The 21,978-nt window shown below is 53.6% G+C and overlaps 1 long non-coding RNA gene across 1 annotated transcript in view; it reads right to left on the bottom strand.

Annotated features, from left to right (window-relative positions):
• LOC309585384 overlaps positions 1-20,345 on the bottom strand; it is a 30,064-nt gene extending 9,719 nt beyond the window's left edge. The window contains exon 1 of the long non-coding RNA XR_014227292.1: positions 20,216-20,345. This is a non-coding gene — a long non-coding RNA (uncharacterized lncRNA). The remainder of the gene's footprint in view (positions 1-20,215) is intronic.
• Positions 20,346-21,978: the final 1,633 nt, after the last annotated feature.

The following is a 21,978-nucleotide window of genomic DNA, read 5'->3' as shown; positions in this document are numbered from 1 at the left end:
AGGGAGACTGGGGCAAGTGAATGAGCTGAGCAACACTCCTAAGGCAGTGCCTCCATCTCCCAAGTCCAAGTGAGAAGGGGACAGACAGAACAAGACCCCAAGCCCTCCATGTGCCTTCAAGTTGGCCAATCCAATAGTCCATAACATGTGACATAGCCAAGCAACCTGAGAACTGCAGAACTGAGGAACAACAGTGGGAAGGGACCTCAGAGGGTTTGGGTCCAATCGCGCTAACAGCAGAGCCAAGTTCAAGCAAATTGCTTGGGGTTTGCCCATGCCAGGAGCTGAAAGTCACCAAGTGTGGAAACTGCCTCCCTTCTCTGGGCCCTACTCCAGAGCCTAACTGCCTTGCAGAGAAATATTTTTCCTAACAGCTAATTGGAACTTCCCTCGTGTGCCACTGCTTCTCATCCTGCCCCTGGGCACTTCTCAAGAGAGCCAAGCTGCAGCTTCACTGCAAACCCACAGTTTGCTGCAGCAGCAAGAGCCTCCTTCGCTGCCTTCCCTCTCCCAGGTGGCACAAGCCCACCACTCTCAGCCTCTGCCCACTGCAGCAGATAAGAAGCCAGAGCTCCATCTCATCTCTGCAGACTGTTGGAGCCTGCTGTGCTCCATCCTGCCCAGCCAAGGGTGCCACCAGGAAGGACGGGAGGTACCTGCACCTGCATACCTTGGGGGTGTTGAAAAAAGAGACTCACCTCAACACTGAGATCAGCGGGGGCTGATTTGTTCAAGTATCCGATCCTTGCTCTGGTTGGTAGCAATACCAGTGCCTGCTGCAATACACCTATGTTATTCCAAGAGAGAATTCCCAAGTACCTGCTCCAAGAAGCTTGGCCCTAGACACAGAGAGCTTTGGTTGTGCTGCTGTAGCTCTGATACCAAAGCTGCCTCCACCATGCCCACGAGGGACCTGTCTTCAGGAGTGATGAGCAGGACAATTAGGAATCCAACTCAGCAGAGACCAGCTGTGCTAGATGGAAAGTCAACACCCCAGAGCAGGTCCCTCACTGAGGGAAGCAGCCATCTGGGACCCCTGCAATACCCTCAAGGGTCTGCAGCAGAGCCCAGGTCACACAAGAGGTTTTGGAGCCAACAACCAACCATGTCCCCAAATCTCCAGTGTATTATCTACATCCCAGCTCTTCCTTCATGCTGTCTTCACTCAATCCAGAGCTATTTATCATTCTCTGTCCCAGAAAGTATCACTCATTTTTCCATCCTGCATCTGCTTTCTCAGACAATTGGGCAGGATCTGATAGAGAACTGCTCAGCTTGCCTGAACTGGCTGGACACCCCACTGCCTGCGTGGGGATGAAGATCCACCCCATTCACTGGAGGCAGGCATACCTGGTCCCCAGACTGCTCCCTTGCAGTGCTCCTCTTTGGGAAAGCCTCAGTGCCACAAATGCCCCAAGCCTTTCCAGGACAGCAACATACTCACAGCTGGAATTCAGCATGTAGCTAAGATCCTGGCCTGTTCCCGAGGCACAGGCATTGCCTCCACCTGCTAAACCCTGCAGCTTTCCCAGCTCCCCTCTGGCACCCTCAGCCCATCTCCCAGGGGCTCAGCATGAGCTGCCAGACCCTTGGGCTCCCTGAAGGCCCTGTCCTGGACCCGCCTTCTGCTTCCCACTGACTCATTCTCCTGTGATTCACCCCCTCCTGACTAACTCATCTCTGCCACAGCCCCGTGTATGAAGAGAGTGTGTGAGAGTGTGCATGTGCTACATGGGCAATGACATGGACTCTGCAAGGCAGCAAACTGGGCAGGGAGCCTGGCCTGGCCATGCCAGAACCCTCGCTCCCTGCAGCACCCAGCAGCCAGAGGGGCAGAGGTGACACTGCTGGCTCAAGTCCATTGTGGGGAGAAGGGGCAGAGAGGCAGGCTGGGAGCGCTGTTCTGTGCCAGCACTGCCAAGATAAGGAGCAATGCTAGGGGAGGGTTTCCTCCAGGCTCTGAGGCTGCCTTCCAGGCAAACCCATTCCCTTTATCAGCCCTCCACTGCTGGCTGTGGGAGGGTTACCCAGCACTGCCACAGCTCAGATCCACAAGCAAGATGTCTGCCAGCTAAACTGCCTTTGGGTACAGCCAAACATGCCCCCCCAGGCTGTGCCCCTTCCCAGTTTCACTCTCCAGGTGGACAGATTCCTGGGAGACACAAAATGACTTCTAAGCATGGCTACGGTCAGCTGGCATCAGCTAATGCCACAGTGCATGCAGGGCCCACAGGCTTGGCCAGTTCCTGAGTGTGGACAGTGCAAGTCACGCACATGATCTATGTACACACTGATCCTCTGCAGGCTGCTTGTCTGACTGGCGATTCCCTAATGCTTGGGGCTGAGGCTCAAACAGGCTTTGCCCCACATCCTTTCCCTCCCCTCTTTTCCATACCCTGGCCTGCTCCAAAGCCACATACATTGCCTCCACCTGCTAAGCATTTCTGAGGGCTGTCCATGTAACCTCAGTCTCCTGGGAGAGACCAGAGCAGACAGAGGAAGATGGCACTGTGCAGCTGTGCCAAGCCCAGTGAGAGCTGTGGCACACCTCCCAGACAGCAGAGCAAGGGGCTCTGCACATCCACCTGTGTCTGACCACAGGAGAGCTGTGGTGTGAGCAGGAGATGCTGCTCTGTGCAGCACACCCATTCACAGACCTGTGCCTCTGCCTGTCTGCCTCTGATCCATTTCCTATTGACTACAACAAAAAATCATTGGGATCATACAGGCTCTTCTCTCACCCTTTCCTCTCCACATTCTATGGGTCACAGTCATGCTGACAAGGGGCTCTGGTCCCTTCCACCCAGGAGCACTTCACCAGCTGCAGCATTCTGCCTGCAGCCGCACACAGGATACTCAGGACAAGCCTTGCTGATGCTGCAAGAGAACAAGTCAGTCAAGCAATACGTCTTCAGCAGGGTCACGCAGCCCCAGCTGGGACAGAAGGCCCTGACACCCAGGAATTAAGGCCAAAGTAAACCACGCTTTGGCCAGGGAGCGAGGGACGACACTTTGGACTGGAATGTCACATATTAATAGGCACAAAGAACGATTTTCTGCCAAAGCTTAGGACTGTATGCCAGAACTGCTGCTTCTCCCTGGACTTTTAAATTTTTGATCCTCACTACGTATATCAGAGCCTCTTCTCTCTCTCAGGACAAAGAAATACAAGTTTTTGTCCCATGGCTTCCTTATAAGCTCCAGCAGCTTCCCCTGCACACCACTCCTCCTCTCATCAGGATGCTCCAGTACTTTGGGTCTCTTTTAAGGAAGCAGGGGGGAGATCCATAGTGCTCACCATGTGTCAGCAGGGCCAACACCATGATCACAGTGTCACCAAGGTCACAGCAACTAGGCAAGCTCCTGAATGAAACTCAGCAGGCACCAGCAGGACAGACCCAGCAATTTAGATGCACATGCTTAAATCAGCCCTGCCACTACTGAAAAGATGGGCTTGTCTACAAACTCTGGGAGCCCCTGAGAGAGCAGCAACAACCTATATGAGTTCTTGGACATGGTCAGCTTCCTGACACAGCCCCCGGGGACAGAGGAAGCTGAGGAACTGCCCCACATCCAGTTATGCAGCTGGGGACTGATCCAGTTTGAGCCAGACTGACTGACTTTTGAGCCAGACTTTCCTGCCACACCCGCCTTTGTGACTAACAGAGGGGTAACATCCCATTTGCAACACCCCTCTCCATCTGGGAGAAGGAGCAGAGCAGAGGCAGCCAAGCAGCCCTTGATTCTGACATCACTCCCACACGAAGGGGAACTCTTGCAAGTGCCTCATGTTCTCCTTCTGCAGCCTGGGTGGCCAAAAAGAGTGGCAGAATGTCCACCCAAAATACAGTGAGTAGACCCCGCTGTCTTCAAATTGCCAAGTCAGCAACCTAGGAACTAACAGCAGAGAGAAGCCCAGTTGTCCACCCATCTTTATGTTAGTGGCAGGCTTCTGCAGCACAGGTGATACCAAAGGACAGGGTGAGAGAGAGGATTTGGAGAAACAATAGATGGAGGAATTCAGATTTTCTCAATGTCAATGCTAAGCAGCAACAAGTCCATGAAGTTGATGCTTCTGCTGAAACAGTTCCTGGTTACTGGGACAGACACAGAGAATGACTCTGAGAACAGGCTGGCTACCAAGGTGAACAAATGTTCTGGTCTGTGAGAGCTCCAAAACAAGCCCCCCTTCTCATGCAGCTCTGTGGTCCCAAAGTCCTGCCCTTCTAGTGCTTGAAAAAGTAGAGAAGCCTCTAGGCTGCTAACTTAGGTGTTGGCTGCACAGACCCTCATGGGGTATTCCCTCGAACCAGCTTTCATCTCCCAGGCAGAGCCCAAACAATCCTTTGCTCCAAAAATCACATCTGAGGTCATCTGATCCAACATGAAGACCAGAAGTGGAACTACTTTAAATGAAAGATCAGCTCGGGGAGCACACTTGTGCCAGTGAATGGCCAAATTCCTGCTAAGCTGGCACTTAAAACCTGAGAGTTTTAAGGACTAAACCACTTTTTTGCATACCTATCTTGGGTAGGTTAGCTGGATGGCTCATGCCATCCAAAGCTTAAGATGGAAACTACCTGTGTCCACTTTTCCTCTTGCTGCAGGAAGGGAAATAGAGGTTTCTGCCATCCATTCCCTCCCTAGCTCTTTCCTGGACCCTCTGCTGCTGTGCCCCATGGGACATCCTGAATAGACAACATTAAGAAGAGGGGCTTGGAAACCAGCTAGATTTGGGCTTTCCTGCTCAACTACCATGAAAAATCCAGTTTTAGCCTGGGCCCATATGAAGCTTCCTCTTCTGTCAAGGCAAAATGTGCCTCTAGGCACCAGGGCCTGTCTCCTCTTCTGCATTTTGGAAAGATCTGCCCTTACAGCCACTGCCTTTTACCCTCTGCTGCCTTCAGCAGCCCCGAGCAGGTTGGAGAGGCCCAAGTTCTGGCTACACCAGTGATGCTGCAAATTCAGGTGCCACGTGTGGGGGCAGCTGTAAATGCAATAGGGGGAAGAAGGTGGAACAAAACCAAAGCACCCAAAAATTCCAGGGCAGAAGGTACCCAGCATTGTGTTCAATAATTATTTATCCCACGATACAGTTCCAGTTTTCACCTGGTCTTAAAGCTCTCCACTAAGTTGCTCTCACTGACTTTCACAATTTCTTTTCTCTCTGCCCCACTTCCAGCAGGGAGCTCAAAGGCTGCTGCCTCCCAGCAAAAGGGTCTCCATGACCTTTGTAATTCAACACACTGGGAAAGGCTCAATCAATTCCCTCTATTCCTAGGCCAACACAGACCTTAAAAGCCCTCTTTGTTCCTGTTACAAACCCTATCCCACAACCATGGCTTAACCCTTAGGGCACTGCCTCAAATGAAGAGAGTTTCACAGAAGCTAGGCAGTTTGCAGCATCCATGGGAAGCTGGACCTGCCCTCCACTTACAAAAGAACTGTACTGACAATCTGCTGGTGCCGTGCATCAGATACTCACAACAGGGGGGGAGGGATGTCTCTGGCCATGTGCATCATCATTACAAACTACTGTACCTCACACTGCTGCAGCGACACAGGCAGGGCTTGGACTTACACCTCTTTAAAGTCTCCTGGTTTTGCTCTGCCTCCCCTCAGTTCAGCAGGTTAATTACAAAACATGCTCCATGCATGCAGCTTTGGGGTCACACAGAGGAATAGGGCAGAGGAAGGAAGCAGCTGGGACTGGGCACCCCCACTGTCAGTCTTGCAAGGATTCCTCTGCTGCTGCCCCCAGGTACAGCCATCGCTCCATGACCAGGAGCAAATCAGAGCCAGCGAGGGATACCAGGCTGTTACACAGCCTGCACGCTGATTCTGGCCTTGTCTGAGATAAGCTCAGACCCACATCCTGACCAGCAGCCCAAAGTCACATGCCAGGGGAAGCAGTGCCATGGGACTGTGCATAATTATACACCCTGCACACGGGAATGCAGAGGACATGGAAAGTACAGCCAGCTCTCCCTTCCTAGCATGATCCCTGGCACAAGAAAAGGCAGTATGGAGCAAGGGCTGCCAAAAATGCCAGCTTTGCAGCTGGAACAGAGCTGCCCAGCAACATCCTGAAACACCAGCTCCATGACAGACAGAGCCTGCTTGTACCCCAAAACACCACCCTGGCAAACAAGATGGGGTAGGGCCACCTTGCAGCACCCCAAAATGCCATTTCCTACCAGCTGCTGTAACTTCCCCTCTGCCCCTTTCCGGTCCCACTCCACCCCTCTCCTTCTCCTCAGGCTTCAGGGAAACTGAGTCACAGCATGCTGGCCCTGCCCCAAGGAAGGAGAGTGGGTGGGCAGCCCCCAGCCCCTGGCACAGCATGGAGTAGGGCAAAGGTGGTACTGAGACCTCTGAGAACCCCAGTGATGGGGAGGGATAAAAAGGTACCCACATGTTCTACATCCATCAGCTTTCCCAGTTGTGAGCCTCCTCTGTTCCCACCTCTCTTACAGCAGAAGTTGGCCTCAGTCTGCTGCTTGGCCATATGGACTGCACCTAGCTCTGTTGGGCTACATCTGGCCCCACAAACTGACTCACGTGCTCTCTGCCACCAGAGGGGACCAGGACATGCAGTAACTTAGCATAGCCCAGAAAAAAAAAATTTAAAAATTAAAGATCCAGATAGAGCATTATAAATCAGAAGAGTGCCCTACATCTCAAAAGGCTGGTAGGGGACTGGTTGTTTCATTGAGAACAAGTTGTGGCATTGTTTACCTTAAAAGATTCATGTGTTTGAGTAAAGACTTGACACTCTGGTCCAGCTCTAGGAACTGGTAAGTTTCCAGGTACTGACCTCAGGCTCTCTGTTTTTATCACACACCTACAGAAACCCTTTTGAGGGCCTGCTAACCAGTTAAGCTTCCTGGGACCAGGTCTACAGCAGTGTTCACCCACAGCAGAACCCTTTAAAATCCCTGACTGGTGCAGTAACAAACCACCACCCATCCATCTGCCTTGTAGACAGAGAACTTACAGATTTGTTCGTTCAGGCTCTGGGTCAGACATCTCATGAATGTTATTAAAGTTAGGGTTTCTTTAGTATGTTTCTCAAGATTGCAGTGAGGCTAAGAGCCCAGCATTGCCCAGTTCAGCTGGGACATGGAATGGGAAAGCAGAACTCAAGCTGCAAAAGATGCACAGTTATTACACACCGCTCATCTGTAAGTCTCCTGGCATCTTTTCCCAGGCTCCTGTCTTCTTGATTGCCTCGCTCCACCTTCCTGGGGACTCTCTGAAAACTGACCCTTTCACCCCTCCCCAGGGAAGTGTGTTAAGGTGGTATTTGCTGTTATTGTCATGCAAAGCGTAACATTATTGCAATACCCTTGCCCCAGCCCTGTCTCCCCGGACAACATAATACTAGATGAAATTCATTATCCCCTAACACTTTATGGTACTATCTTTTCATTTCTCTGTTAACACACATCAGAGACATATCGAGTTTCACGCCAGCTCACTCCAAAGGAAATTCTCTCTTTCCTTACACAGATTTGCACAAGTGATACCTTTTCTTTTCAGTACTAAAAAAAGCCCAAACCACAAACCAAAAAAAAAAAAAAGAAACCCCCACTCCAAAAATAGCACTTGAAGGTTCACTTAAGGATAGATATTGCCTTTTCTCTCCAGACCACCACTTTGGTCAGACCTTTCCCAGGCTCTGGAGGGCAGCATTCTCACTACTGCTCGAAGAGCTTCACCAGCAATGTTTGGAGTCCTGTAGCGAGGAAGCTTTAACGGCGAGATGCCTTTTCCTTCCCAAAAGTGCCCAGTGCATGAACATAGGCATTTCCTGGTAAACTGTTCCTCCTTGCTTCCAGCCTCTGCTACAGGGATGGCCTCTGATAGCAGCCTTCCTCCGGAAACACCACCGCATTTTACTCAGTTACTCCAACACTGTCATATTGTAGGGAAACAGAATTAAACAGCTGAAATCTGTAATAAATCATTCCTACTGAGCTGCCAGGGAAATTGCTGCACAGAAGAAAGAGGAGAGCTGTAAGTCTGTTTCCTCAACAAATCTAAGCCACAAAACAGCCTCTGGTTACAGGGAACATGCACAGCAGCAAGAGGAGCACTTTCAGGGTGGCAGATTGATGCCAGCAATTTTTTGGTTCTCTTTCTCCAGATTTATCACATGGCCAGAACAGATCATTGCAAATACCTTAAGAGCCCAGACTGTCAGCCTAGGAAAGAGGCTGGCAGACCAGGCCTAGAAAAAAAGCCTGAGAATATTCTAATTCCTCAAAAACAGCTTATATTTTTAGCTGTTGCTGTTTTTAAAAGATGAATTGAAAGCAAAGCTCAGACTCCCCACTTGATGCCATAACTGCTCTATTTTGCTGGCAGCCACAGCAGAGAGGATCTTGAGAACTACGCCCTTTGTCCACTGCTGGCCCAGCTATGCTAATCTCATCAGCAATGCAAACGCTGGTATAGAAAGGGCTGAGTGGCAGCGTTGGCCTGACAGCTCCAGCAGCGCTGACTGGCAATAAGCAAACCCTGGTACACAGCATCCAGGCATTTTCTCCAGGCCTGAGTGGAGCAAAGAGTCTGCTCTTGCAAGCCATTCTTCATGCATCTTCCAGGCAGGGCAATCTGTGCAGCACAGCTGGACTTGGCTACCTTCTCCCAGTTTAGGGAATGCAGGTAGAAACACCCCCTGAGTCAAAGTTTCCACTTGGTCCCACTGATCTATCACCTCTCTGCTGAAATCCCCACCACTCTTCCCACAGCAGCAGCATTTAGGTTGCTCCTGATGTCCCACAGGGCACTGTCCAATTTTCCAGAGTGACACTGCTCAGGATGGTGTCCCCACCTGATTACAAGTAGGCTTGCATGTCCTGGACTTGTCTCAGGTAATGGCAGCAGCAAAGCACAGCAGCACGTAACCAACACAGTACTCTCCCAGCTTCAACACCACGGCTCAGCCAGGAGGAAATCTCTCTTGGCTGCCTCTCCCTAAATGCTTATTCCCGCACTGCCTGTCTTAACTCCTCCCCAAATCAGCAGCAGCATATGTGACCCCACTACCTTTGAGCTTTTCTGGTCCTTTGTGCTTGAAACTGTGTAGTAGGAACAGGTAAGACAGAAAAAGAGGGGGCAGCACTTCAAAGATGACATGGTTGTAACTCATGGGGACACAGTGCCCAAGAGATTGAGCTTTGGGCAGCGATCTTGGCAGGCAAGGTGCTTCACAAATGATAAAAGAGACAAAATCCTCTGCCCTAGAAAATAGCAATTCCCACCCCAACACGCACATATGACCCAGAGCCTCATCTGCTTGGGCTCTGCATCACTCCACGGTATTTCATAGTACATCTGGGGGCCTCGGTCCAGAGGAAAGACGACAAACCACAGGCTGTGAAAGTGGGGTCAGAGGGAACTACAGTGTGGCTCAATGGATTCTTACCACGCTCTGGCATCACCTGCACCCATAATATACTGTAACACCAACTCTCGCACCAAGTGCTGAAGGTCACATATATGGAAAGCAGTGCTTGAGCTGCTGACCCAAAACTGCCTTCAGTGTCAGGTACCAGTGTCCCAGATTCCTCCCTGGGAAGGAAGCTCCAGCTCCCAGTGCAGAGCAAGCTGTTCCCCTCTGAAAGGGGAAGGAACCTGTTGGAAGTGAGAGGGAGGAAGCAGACTGCTGCCTGCCACGGGTGGCTTTCCCAGAGCCTCCATGTTCCAGCTTCTACCTCCTTGTTTGCTCTCCCTTGGGAACACCAGGGTCTGGAGTCCAGGGAACATTGTGCAAACAAGTCTAGCCTCATTGAGAGTTTTAAGATGACTGGAACTGCAGCACTGGACAGAAGTGGGCAGTCCATACAGATCTTACAGTAGCCCTATATTGCAGAAGGATGCTATGACACATTGTAAAGGGTGAAATGGTTTTCAGGGCAATATATGAGGCCTTGGAAAGGAGGGGTCACAGCTCAGGCAAGGATTATGACATTTTGAGTGCAGAGCTATTTGGGTAGCTCACAGAGCGGCATCCTTTCCCATCCATTTTTGACTGAACATCCTAGTCCCAGGCAACTCTGGCCACAGGCACTAGAGCAGCATGTGCCACCCCATGGCAAGCCCACACGTTTAACCTCCATACATCTCCATGAGCATTGTTCCCCTCTCTCTCTGGGCTGCGTGCAGAGCTGTGGGCAGGGCTTTGTAGCTCGCTGCCAGCAGTGACCTTTGAGAGGTGTAATGAGAGAGGTTTACAGCTCACATAGCCATCCATGTTGACACGGGCAACCTGTGCTTGCTGCCAGCAGGTCCTTTTCCCTGGCTTACATCCAGGCCTTTGGGCATATCATGGATGACAGGTCAGGTCTCAGCCACACTCACATTATAGCCAGGTTGGAGATGGCTTCCTGACCCATCCCCTCTGCTAGTGAGCGCATGATTTTCCCTGCTCCTTTCACCAACAGGAGCCAGCTCTCTTACCAGGATCTAGCCAAGAGCAGCTTCAAAAATGTTTAACTTCTCCTTTACCTGTCCCAATGGTCTCAAACCATATCAGAGGGGGTCGCAAGAGTGTCTGCTCTGCCTGAGTACAGATACCCTGGAGCAAGGCAAACTGGCTGTGCAAGTTGGACAGCACAGCACAGGGCCAGGCATCCTGGGAAGGTTCAGTCACGGCTGGAGCCACTTAGGTTGATTAACTGAGGATAAGCAAGGGCAGCAGAATGACTCGCCTTCTTCCATGGTACAGTGAGAGGGATCAAGAGACCGGTTTGTTCCTGGCTGGGCCTGCTCTGCAGCTCAGGGCTTCAAACCAAACAGGTGTGCAAGCAGGCCTGCCCATGTCCCAGTGAGGGGCAAAAGAGGAGAGAAGATGGACAAAACACCCCTCACCACTAACCCTGAGGCTGCTGCCAGGGGAGAACAGCTCCAGATGCCAGATTGTCAGGCAGGAGTCCTGGGGTCCCAAGCCCATGGCATAGCTGAGACTGGGCTGCATTGAGGGCTGTGGCACTTTGCACATCTGCCTGACTGCTCTTCTGCCTTGCCAGCGATGCTGCCAGTGGCAAGTTGCCATAGCAATACCCTCCAGCATGCTCCCCTGCCTCTTTTCCCCCTTGCTGTCCTCTCCCTGCTGCCCCACACATAAAACACCCAAAAGCTGCAACATGCTCCTAAAAGGCAGCACCTCCACCAAGGAAGGAAACAGGACAGAGGTGTAAGCCCACTTCCACAACCCATCATCCCTGCTCACCTCAGGGGCAAGGACCCTACTCAGGACCCAGGTGCATCGCACCCCACCTTGTCTATTCTCAAGGCAAGGCACAGGAGAGCCACGCTGCCAGACTTGGGGAGTAGAGGCCTTTTTAACTGCATCTCCTTTATGCTGTGGCAGGCAGGGATGCTTCAACATCCTCAGCTGTCCCACAGTGCCTGCTCCATGGGGGTGACATGCACCCCCTGCCCAGTCCAGCCCAACACAGCTGCCTACAGGTCAGAAAGCCTCAGGAGCTCTTTCTACATTGCAGCAGCACCAGATCTGATGGGAATGGGGGGGGGGGGGGGTCTCAGACTCTTCTTGCTGCATCCTGGCAGGCATCTCCTAAGCCTCTGCTCTCCAGTTCCAGAGAGTTTCCACTTCAGATCTGTTTTGCTGCACCAAACCTCACTGTGGCATGAATTGGAGACAGGATCTTGCTTTGTTTCCTGCCCTAAAAACTCTTCCCCATCATTGTTATGTGCCACTAAACAGTTACCCAGCCTGGGTAGTAAGCAGAGCTCTTCTCCCTGTCACCCCTCTCACAGAAGCACAAGACAGAAGGCACAAGACAGAAGGGGAAGAGACAAAGGACCCTGCTGAACCACACTCAGGAATGATACCTCTCAATATTGTTCAATATGTGAATTTAACAACTTTGCAGACAAGAAAAAAAAAAAAGAACTTCTAAAAGCTCTGCTTGTCTCTCCGTTCTGCCCTCTCCAACAACCAGTTACATCACTTGAGGGTTATAGCAGAAGCTCGCAAAGCCTCGGTCCTGATCCAGGATGAGTCATGGAGCTCCGGAGGCCGTGCAACTTCCTTCTGATACCATCAACCATGCCTTACACAGCTAAAAATAAAGATGGGCCAAAACTGCAGAGCCACATCTTGCCTCAACACGAAACTTAGCAATGCTCAGCACTGCTGAAAAATTACCTGAGCAGGTGGAAACCAAAAAGTGCAGGGAAGCCAAAAGTCTTGGGTGTACCAAGAAGGGAGAGGCTAGGAGGCCTCACCCTGTGCCACACTGTGCTGGAGGATGGTGGTGGAAGATGGAAAGTAGCCATACAGAGATGGCCAGAGCCAGGCTCTCATCTCACTCAGCTGTGGACCTTGCAGTATTTCCACACCTAGAGGTTTCATGGAAGACTTTTCTGCAATGCATGCTCCCATCTGAGACAAAAGGAATCGACTGCTGCAAACGAGAAGGATGCTGCATTTTTGGCAGGAAAAGATTGGAAAGCTGCAGCCTGCTTCCCACCAGGCAACACGTGGCCATCCACAAAGCAAGGTCCAAGGGATGTTTGGAGCTAAAGGTAGAAAAAGGGGTCACAGTTACAGCTGATATGGCTTAGATGTCAAGGTAAGTGAGGAATTCAAAGTTCTTCCTAATCCCTGGGACACCGTGCCCAAGCAAAACCTTCACACATGAGGATATAGGATTCTCATACAGATCTTAGCAGGAAGCTGTAGGATTGCACACAAATAGGACACACCAGCAATGTCCAGAAACCTAAAATAGCCTCAGCAGATGATCCTCTGCTCCATTCTTGGGAGCAGCAAGAACTGAACAAGGATCCAGCTGTCCCAACACTCCCATGAACAGGATCTTTGAATACCCAACCTATTTGCAACAGAGAAGGTAGGGCAAATAGGGGATTCCTTGCATAACTCCAGTGCCAATACCCACAAGGAACCCAGAGCCCTGTTCTGAAGGACAAGGCAGCATTTTCTTGTGGTCTTCAGTGGAAAGACGACCTAGTGCTACATCAGCTGGTCAGACTCAGGGGCAAGGGCAGCCTACACACACTGAGGGAAGGCTGAAGGACATTAGGCTGACTGCTTTCTGTTGAAGATATAAACTCGCCCAGTTGATAGGTTTCCCAGCAAAGGGAAACCATCCCATTCCCAAGAGAGGAAGCCTGCAAGTCTGTCCATGGGTCTGCAAGCTGTATCAGTTTCCAGACTACTGCCAGCTGCACTAAACTGAACCAACATTGTTAATTTAGCCCAAATATAAACTTACTGATATCACCTGGGTAAGGTGACATACAAACCAGAGAGTAAGTTCATGCTGTGGCCAAGCAACAGGAGAAGCTGCTGCTTTACACATAAATGGGAGATTTGCTGTCCATGAAGATATTAAGCTAACTGGTTAGCAAGGAGGGGTGGGATAAAAGTGGATCCAAATACTATGCCAGAGGCAGGTGAGGCATTGGCACAGGTTGCTGAGAGAAGCTGTGGATGCCCCATCCCTGGAAGTGTTCAAGGCCAGGTTGAATGGGGCCCTGAGCAACTTGGTCTAGTGTGTGGCTCCCCTCCCCATGGCAGGAAGATTGGAACGTGATCTTTACGGTCCCATCTAACCCAAGCCTTTCTATGATTCTCTGGTGACCCCTGTGTTTAAATGCCCTTTGTTAAAAGGCAGGGGAGCCCTGAGAAGATGCTGTGAACTTAGTGGACTGGGACCTACAAGCAGCTCCAGAAGAATTGAGGGAAAACCTTTTCTATGGTCTTTGTCATGTCTCTCATCACTAAGAGAGATATAAAATCCCATCATGGAACAGATATCAGTGAATGCCACAATCCAGCTGGATAAAGGGGCCACTCTGCTGTCACTGCACTGTGTGATTGGGATTCTGCAGCACAGAGCACTAGCATGAGCAAAGGACTCCTTCCTTCCTTCCTTCCTTCCTTCCTTCCTTCCTTCCTTTCACCTTCACAGGTAAATCTGTCCCTGCCTCACCTGCTGTAGGTACCACTTCAGCATCAGGCTGCAGGATGAGATGGTCTGAGGCCCAGTTTCCAGCTGCCTCTGGTCTGGTCCCAACATCCCTGGCAGACACTTCAGAGAAAGAGCTGCAGAGCCTGGGCAGCCATGCATCCTAAACTACACCTTCCCCACATAATCTCTCCTGGCCAAATCACACCTGAGCTCTGGGGTGAGAGAACGGTTCAGCCTGCCCTGCCGGAGGCACAGTCCTGATGAGGGCTCCCTTCCAGGTGAGAGCACTCTGTGCAGGTAGGGCAGGATTCTAGGCAGGCACACAAGCATCCAGGGACAGGGCAGGAAGCCCACAGCCATCTCAGGCTGCTCCAGGCTGGTTATCTCAGAGCAGGTAATATTTCTTGCCAGTGGCAACACAAAAACTGCTGGTCCTCCTAAAACACTTCATTGTCAGTCTGAGCCTCATACACCAACACCAAGCTACAAAATCCTGGGAAAATGCAGGGGAAACCCAAATGCTTCTAAGAGAGAACATGAGGACGTCTGCCACAAGCTCTGGATAAAGTCTCAGCTGGGTTCAGGTGAAGAACAGCAGGGACCTGCAGCTGGAAAATGCTCCCATCAATCCTGCTGGCATGGAGGAGGGGGAGTGTGGCAAACAGCACAGACTGCAAGTTCGCAAGGGTTTAGAACACACCACCCTTGAGCTCCTGACAACTCTGTGCAGGGTTCAACAGTCTTAACAGCGCTGGTTGCACACATCCAGGTTCCCTTTGCCATGCTGACAGCCAGGTGGAATGCAGGAGTACCCAAAAAGCCTTGGCTGGGGGAGAACCTCACGTAGGTGACACCTACTTTACGGAGTTATCCCTGTGAGCCAAGGGGAGAAGAGCACGGAGTTCCCTGTTTCTTCACACAGCCCTGATGAGGGAAGGGAAACCAGTGATGCCTGAATGTTGCTAACCTCGTTGCAGGGCTGAAGCAGACAGAGAAGGCAGCTCTCAGCTGTCAGCACTCGCAGTGTGGCCTTAGGGTTGCTTGTTCTGGCTGTCTTGGGTCACCTGGAAAGACAAGTGCACAGGCACAAGTTCAGCTGGAACACTGGGTGGGCAGTAATTGCTCATCCAAGCCAAGTGAGTTAGTGGCCCATGCACAGAAGTGAGAGACCCCAAGCACCCCACCAGCTCAAAGATCCCACCACATCTTTTACCGGTGCTGAGGCTGCCCCTCCAGCTGCAGCCCTGACTCCCTCCTGGGTTCCATCTACCCCCAGTTCCCTGCATAACTGCAGGTGGGCACACAGTTGGTTCTCCAGAGAGAGCTGCTAAGGTCACAGCCACTATCTCCCTTCCCGGATTTCAGTGGGAAATAAAGGCCTTTCTGTGCCTTTGGCTTTGTTCTTGTCCACCCACGCAGCTGTAGATTTCTTCACCACACAGGCTTTGCTGGTACTCGAGTGGGTGCGCTGGCATATGGTTTATCTGCAAGAACAGGTGCTGGCTGTGGTCTCCACAGGCCACCTGCTAAGCCACCCCACAGAGACACAGAGCCAGGGCAGGGAGGGACAAACTCCACCGCTGGAGAGACACCCCTCCCAACAACCCAAACAGACCAAGACAAATCCAACGCCGCAGCGTTTCCCAGGCTACAGGGAAGGGAGAAAACGACAATTGCTTAATAGAAATCTCCAAGAGGCCTGCCAACACCATCACAAAGATGTTGTTTAAGTCTCCTCCCCAGGCTCCCAGTGCTTTAACTACAGACCACTGGAGATCACATTTTGTGGGGGCTAGGTCTTCATGCATAGCAGATCCTGAAAACCAGGACAGTATCAGCCTCCCCAGGATCAGGTCTGACCTTCCTCTGGCCTCAGGCATGATGAACAAAAGCTGCTATGAGGCAGTCCCTGCTCCCCAGCCTGACCATCCACACAGGCAACCACCCTGCAGCATGACCACAGCACAGCCCTGCTGTGACCAGAGCCACCGTGCCGGGGAGCAGAGCACTGTGGGCAGACAGGCTGCCAGTGCCCCAGAAGCACAGCCTCCACACCATGGTGCAGGGAGGCATGTCCACACTACCCTGCTGGGACTCCAGCCCTTAAAACAGTCCTGAGGGCACCCAGAAAGCTTGTGCTTAGTGACATCTGCATTGGCATCCCAGAAGTCCCACCTGGATTCTGCACTAACTAGGCAAAAAGGCTATCTTTTTGGAGACCTTATAAGCAGAACAAGCCTCAGTAAATGCAGCATGGGTGTATGTAAATATATATATGTGTACAAACTTCCACCAAGTCCCTGTTCTAGCACACTTTCAGAGAAGGCTCAAAAGGTGCTAAGCCTGAGCAGTGACAAGAATTGCTTTGGACATGGCTGAAGTACTGCCACCCACATACTGCTGCAGCACAGGAAGCGATGGCAATGTATCTGACAGGGATGGGTTGAAAACACTACCCAGGAAGAATGCAATTACCCCAAATGGACCGAGGCCAGCAGATCTGGATTACCACCTCAGCTCTTGCATAAAGGGCTTTGCATCTTTGTTCACTTCCAACAAGAAGAATCACAGGGTTGACATCAGCCCTGGCCCGGGACATGCATTCGTTACTAAAAAGCACTTCCAGCTGAATCACTAACTTCCCATTTTGCAGCACACAGGACTCCTTTGAAGGTTTCCTATCCAAGTATTGTTCTACCATCATGCTGCTTAGCTGGGGGGTTGTCCAGGCCACAGGCAAGTATGACTGCAAACCACTGGCCGGTCCTGAAAATGCTCTCTGAAATGCAGAGCATGTGAGCCCAGCTGCTCTTCATTCAAGATTCACAACCAGCTGAAGATGCAGACAGAAACAGGGGGAAAACATGTTTATTGGCAGCTGGGCATTCACAGGCCAAGCAAGGGAGACTGTGAAAGAGAGGGGCAAAGCCAAAGGTAGGATGAACAGAGACACTTCCCTGTCAAAGAAAATAATTTTTAAAGCAGGCCTCAAACTTTATGAGACCAAGTTCTCTGGAGTTTATATTCACCTGGCTCACCTGCTCACGAGCAAAACCAAAATCAAAAAACAAAGGAACTGAGCTGGTCAGAAAATAGGCTCCTGGGAGCAGAGGTGCCAGGCACTGAAGATGGAAGGATCAGAAACAATGTAACATGGCATTACCAGGACACAGAGAGCCACACAGCTCCCTGGAGGAAGGGGGTCCCTGGGAATGATGCAACGTGAAGAGACACCAGGCAAAAGCCTCTCACAGAAGACTCTCACAAAGTAACCTGCAACAAACCATCTGCCAGCATACAAATGCCTCCTTTCAGGATTTCCCCCATGCTGCCCTTCACACCTGTCCTGTCTCAAACCCGACTCATTAATTCCTCCAGCTACCAAAGCCTCTGATAATTTGATTACAGCTCCATTGACAGCGTGCTGAGGACACCACTTTTCTAACCATATGGCTTCACTTTCTTCTTTCATGTCTGTGGTCACATACCTACCAACAACAGGTTTTCTTGTTCTGCATCAGGAAGTGTCCTGACCCCCAGGCATGATGCATTTCCACACAGCACATGACGGTGCTAACCAAATCTAGCAGAGGACAAACATGGGCAAGCCCAGAGCAGTAAGAGCATGTAAAGGACTTGGGAAGAGCCAAGACCCTTTGATGTTGAAGACTCAGATCAATAACCATCCCCTTCAATCACCCTCAGACTCAGAGAGCAAAGTTTGGGTATCTCTGGCCTCTGGTACTCAGCACAGTCATGCAGAAATGTGCCAGGGCAAGCAGCTGGTAGCAGACAGCAAGAAGGAAGACCAGGGGCAAAGATGTGCTTCTCTGCTCTCAGAGGTGCCTTGAACACAGGGAGGGAACTTCCTCCTCCTGCTCTGCATCCTCAGAAGACAGCCGAGGGCAGAAGGGTTGAGAAAGCTCAGCACCACCAGCCAAGGGAGAGTTTAGGGGCTGCGGCCTTCATCAGATTTGGAGTAAGCCACCAGGAGCGAAAGAGCAACCCTACCAGTAAAATTTAAATTATCTATAGTTCCCTAAAGGCCACTTCTGGAGAGAGAAGACATGAAAAATAGAGCATGGAGAGCTGCTCTGCACGACTTGCTGCAAAAGCAGGGAATCAAGAGAGCTCCTCAGCAAGCTGTGCCTCTGAATAGCAGAGTTCCCACAGTCAGTGCAAAGCGACCCCACAACCTTTACTTCTTTCAGTGGATAAGAAACTTCTCACATGAGGAACAGAAACAAGGTGGGCAAGTGGCAGAGCTGAAACAGCCCCAGCACTGCTCCAAATGCAGCTGGACCTTGGTCCACAAGCCCAGCTCACCAAGGGCCACAGCTGTACAGCTGGGTGACAGCAAGGGCTCTGCTGTACCCACACATCCTGATCACCCCAGGCTCCATGGCAAGGGACGTGTCCAAGCCCCACTGGAGTCAGCAGGAATCCAGTGTTATGGTTAAGTGTTATGGGAGCAGGGGCTGGAGGTCAGGCGAGGGCAAGTGTTGACTCCCTGGCAACAAACACTGTGGCAGCAGCGTCCCTCGGAACCACCCCTGTCCGAACCCCTCAGCCCTACCAACTCCCACCACTGCCCTGCCCTAGCACAGGGGACTGCATGCTGGGACATGTAGAGTCCCTACCAGGGCCCCGCCACTCACTCACGCCGAGACCCACACCATGGGAATTGCTGCAGTGAAACAAGGCGGTGACGAGGCTTTACAGGATGACTTCATTCTCCCAGTCCTCAACCTAAAGCCCAGCCCTGCTGAAAGTAACTCTAGCACTATCACATTGGGAGTTTTCTCCTCTGTCACCTGCTGGACCTTGTTCACCTCCTCGTGTTACCAAGCTTGCCAAGACACTGCTTTGTGTCAGGGTTCAAGCCTGCTACACTCCACAATTTCCCAACTTCCCCTTTTTGCTGATGCCAACAGACACAATTCAGGGAGAGGACAGGTCCACAAGCAAATCTCTGCTTGTCTGATGTTTTTTAAAAGGCAGTGATTGCAAATGCCTTTCAAAACTAAGGCACTGCACAACATTCCTCTACCATACACTTTCCACAGCAGTTGCAAATTCCACACTACTTCCTTAAAAGAAAAATAATAAAAGGAGTGTGGAAACCCCAGAGGTAAGTGTCTGCCCCTCGCACTGATGGATCTCGTTCACGGGCGGGCTGTGAGCAAGCCCACCTCCCCAGCACCCACCACGCAGCCATTCCCTCTGCCTTCCCTAACGCAGGCCACCTTTCCAAACATGACACCCGGGCTGCCGAGCGCACGCCGCCTGCGTGATTTCTGTATAAAACCCGCAAAACGCTTGAAAACCTCGCTAGGTCGGCAGCTGCTGATTTCGGGTGGGTGAGTGTCCCCGACGGGCCCTTCCGCCCGCGGCTGGCTGTCACCAGAGGGCGGCGGATGCCGGGGTTCACATCCGCCCCGGCGCCCACCCCGCAGCCCCACGCCGGGGCCTGGGAGGGACCCCCGGGGCAGGTGCCGCCCGAGCCGCGACTCCCGCGCCCCCGGGGGACCCGGCCCCACCGCCGCGGACCGTCCCGGGGGACAACAACCCACCACGTCCCACCTGGGCAGGAGCTGATGCCCGCGGGAGGAAGAAGAGGAGGAGGAGGAGGAGGAGGAGGAGGAGGGGGAGGAGGCCCCACCGTGCGGGCAGAGCCGCGGACAGGCTGTCCCTGCCCATGTCACAGCGCAGAGGACGTGGCCCTGGTGGGCGAGACCAGGGACACTGCAGCCTCCCTGAGCTGCCGGGGCATTGGGAGCCACGATCGGGGACACCCCGCAGCACAGCCTGCACCCCGCTTCGGTCCCTCCCGCCTCCCCCCACACCTGCCTTTGCCAGACACAGCCCTCCCGACGCCTCAGTTCCCCCGGGCACCCTCCCCCCACCCAAAGTCGCTCTGCGGTCACACTGCCCCCTGCCCTCCCCGCCCCGGCACCTCCTACCACAGAGCCCCCGGTGCCAGGCCGCTCTCCGGTCCAAGTGCCCCGGCTATAGCCCCCACCCCGGTCACGATCCCCCAGACTCACGGATCCCCATCCCTGTCATGATCCCCCCAGCTCAGAGAACCCATCTCGGTCACGGTCCCCCCCCCCCCGCTCATAGCCCCCCATCCCAGTTACGGCCTCCTCGGTACTACCCGATCACGGCCCCTCCCGGTCGCGCCTCCCCCAGCTCCCGCTCGCCCCTGCGGTCTGGGCCCCCGGTCCCAACGGCCCCCCCCGAACCTTCTGGAAGTGGGGGATGGCGGCGGAGATGGGGCGCACGAAGCCCTTCGCACGCAGCACGGGCTGCCCGTCCCCGCCGGAGCCCGGTCGTGCCCCGCGCCCCCCGGCCCTGCCCGCCGCGGCCCCGCCGGACCCACCAGCGCCCCCTCCGCCGCCGCCGCCGCGGCCCCGACTGTACGCGGCTCCTCCGCTCCTTCCGGGTGCCGCCGCGACCACGCCCCCTGCGCCCGCCTCCCGCGCGCTGATTGGTGCGCCGGGCGGGGAAGGGCGCGGGGCGGGGCGAGCCGCGGGGCAGCGCGACCAATGGGAGATGAAGCAGCGCGCCGAGACCCCGCCCACGGCCCGCCCCCTCCACGTGCGGGAGTGTGATGACAGCGGGGAAGGGGCGGGCCTAGGCGGAGCGGCTTCTCATTGGTCGACGGCGGCGCTGGGGGCGGGGCCTTTCTCGGCGCGGGGCGGGGCTGTCGCCCCCTCGGCCCTCCGGGCTGAGCGAGGACCCCCGGCCCGCGGCGGGGCTGCGGCACGGCCCCACCGGCACGGCGTGTCCCACCCACGGGCACGGCCCCACGAAACGGCGTGTCCCACCCACGGGCACGGCAAGGCCCCACGGGCACGGCGTGTCCCACCCACGGGCACGGCAAGGCCCCACGGGCACGGCGTGTCCCACTCCACAGGCACCCCCCATCCCCAGCACGTCCCACCCCATAGGTGCCCCCGGCCCCACGGCGTGTCCCACCCCGCGCACACACCCACGGGCAGAGCATGTCCCAGCCCCACGCGTGCGACATGTGTCAGCCCCCAAGACAGCCCTCCCCTGGACCCATGAGTATGGCCTCCCCCAGGTGACACCCCCGAGGTGTCCCTTGCCCCATGTCCTGAGTGGGATCACCCTGGTGTTCCCCACTCCCCGGGTGGTGCCGCTGCCCCGCAGGCCCGGTCTGCCATCTGCCCACACTGCTGGGCTGGGAATTAGCCTGTGCCAGAACCCACAGCGGATGCCGGGCCCGAGGGGGCAGCTGCCCCCCAGGAAAAGGCTGCTCAGAGATACCAAAACACCCAGCAGCCGTGGGGCACCGGGGCTCTACCACCTGCCCGTGGGGACCCCGGCAGGACCCACTGCCCTGAGGGGAAGCGGCTCTCAGCTCACCAGCCTGACCACAGGCCATTCAGGCCAGGAAGAGATGCCTTGACTTCATCAATTTTGGGTGAAGCTCGGTAAAGATCAGTCCCCCAACTGACTCACCCCACTCCTCAGAGAGCTGCAGCTGCAACACCACTCTAAAAATAGTGGGGACCAGTATCGTCAAGTGATAAATATAACCAAGACCTCGTCTTCTGACTGTGCTAGCATGCAGTGAGCTGGATATGAACCTGCAGCACACCGGCTGCCGAGTCCCAATGCCCCCCTCGCCTTGCTGCTGATCCTGGGGCATTATTTTCGGAGGTGCCGTCATGGATAAAGCTGTGCTGGTGCTGTCTGGGAATAGCAGTGAGCAGGGGCAGCAGGACAGACGGTCCTCTGACAGCCGTGCCCTGCACGTGCCTCTCTGCAGGGAGAGATGGCAGCTCAGTGTCCTGCTACGTTGCCATGGAGCAGCTGCCAACACAGGACCTCATCTCCTCCTGGGCCTCAGGTTGCTGCTGTAGGAGATTTCTTGCTAAATAACCCCTCGCTGCTCCCAAATTCAGCTTGTGGACCACTAAAGTGTATTTAATATATGGAATATTTTAATTTCTGAGTGTAATGACAGGAACATGTGATC

This window comes from Coloeus monedula (genome assembly GCF_965178545.1).
Source record: "Coloeus monedula genome assembly, chromosome: Z".
Lineage (NCBI taxonomy): Eukaryota > Metazoa > Chordata > Aves > Passeriformes > Corvidae > Coloeus > Coloeus monedula.
This window is presented reverse-complemented; position numbering and strand designations above follow the sequence as displayed.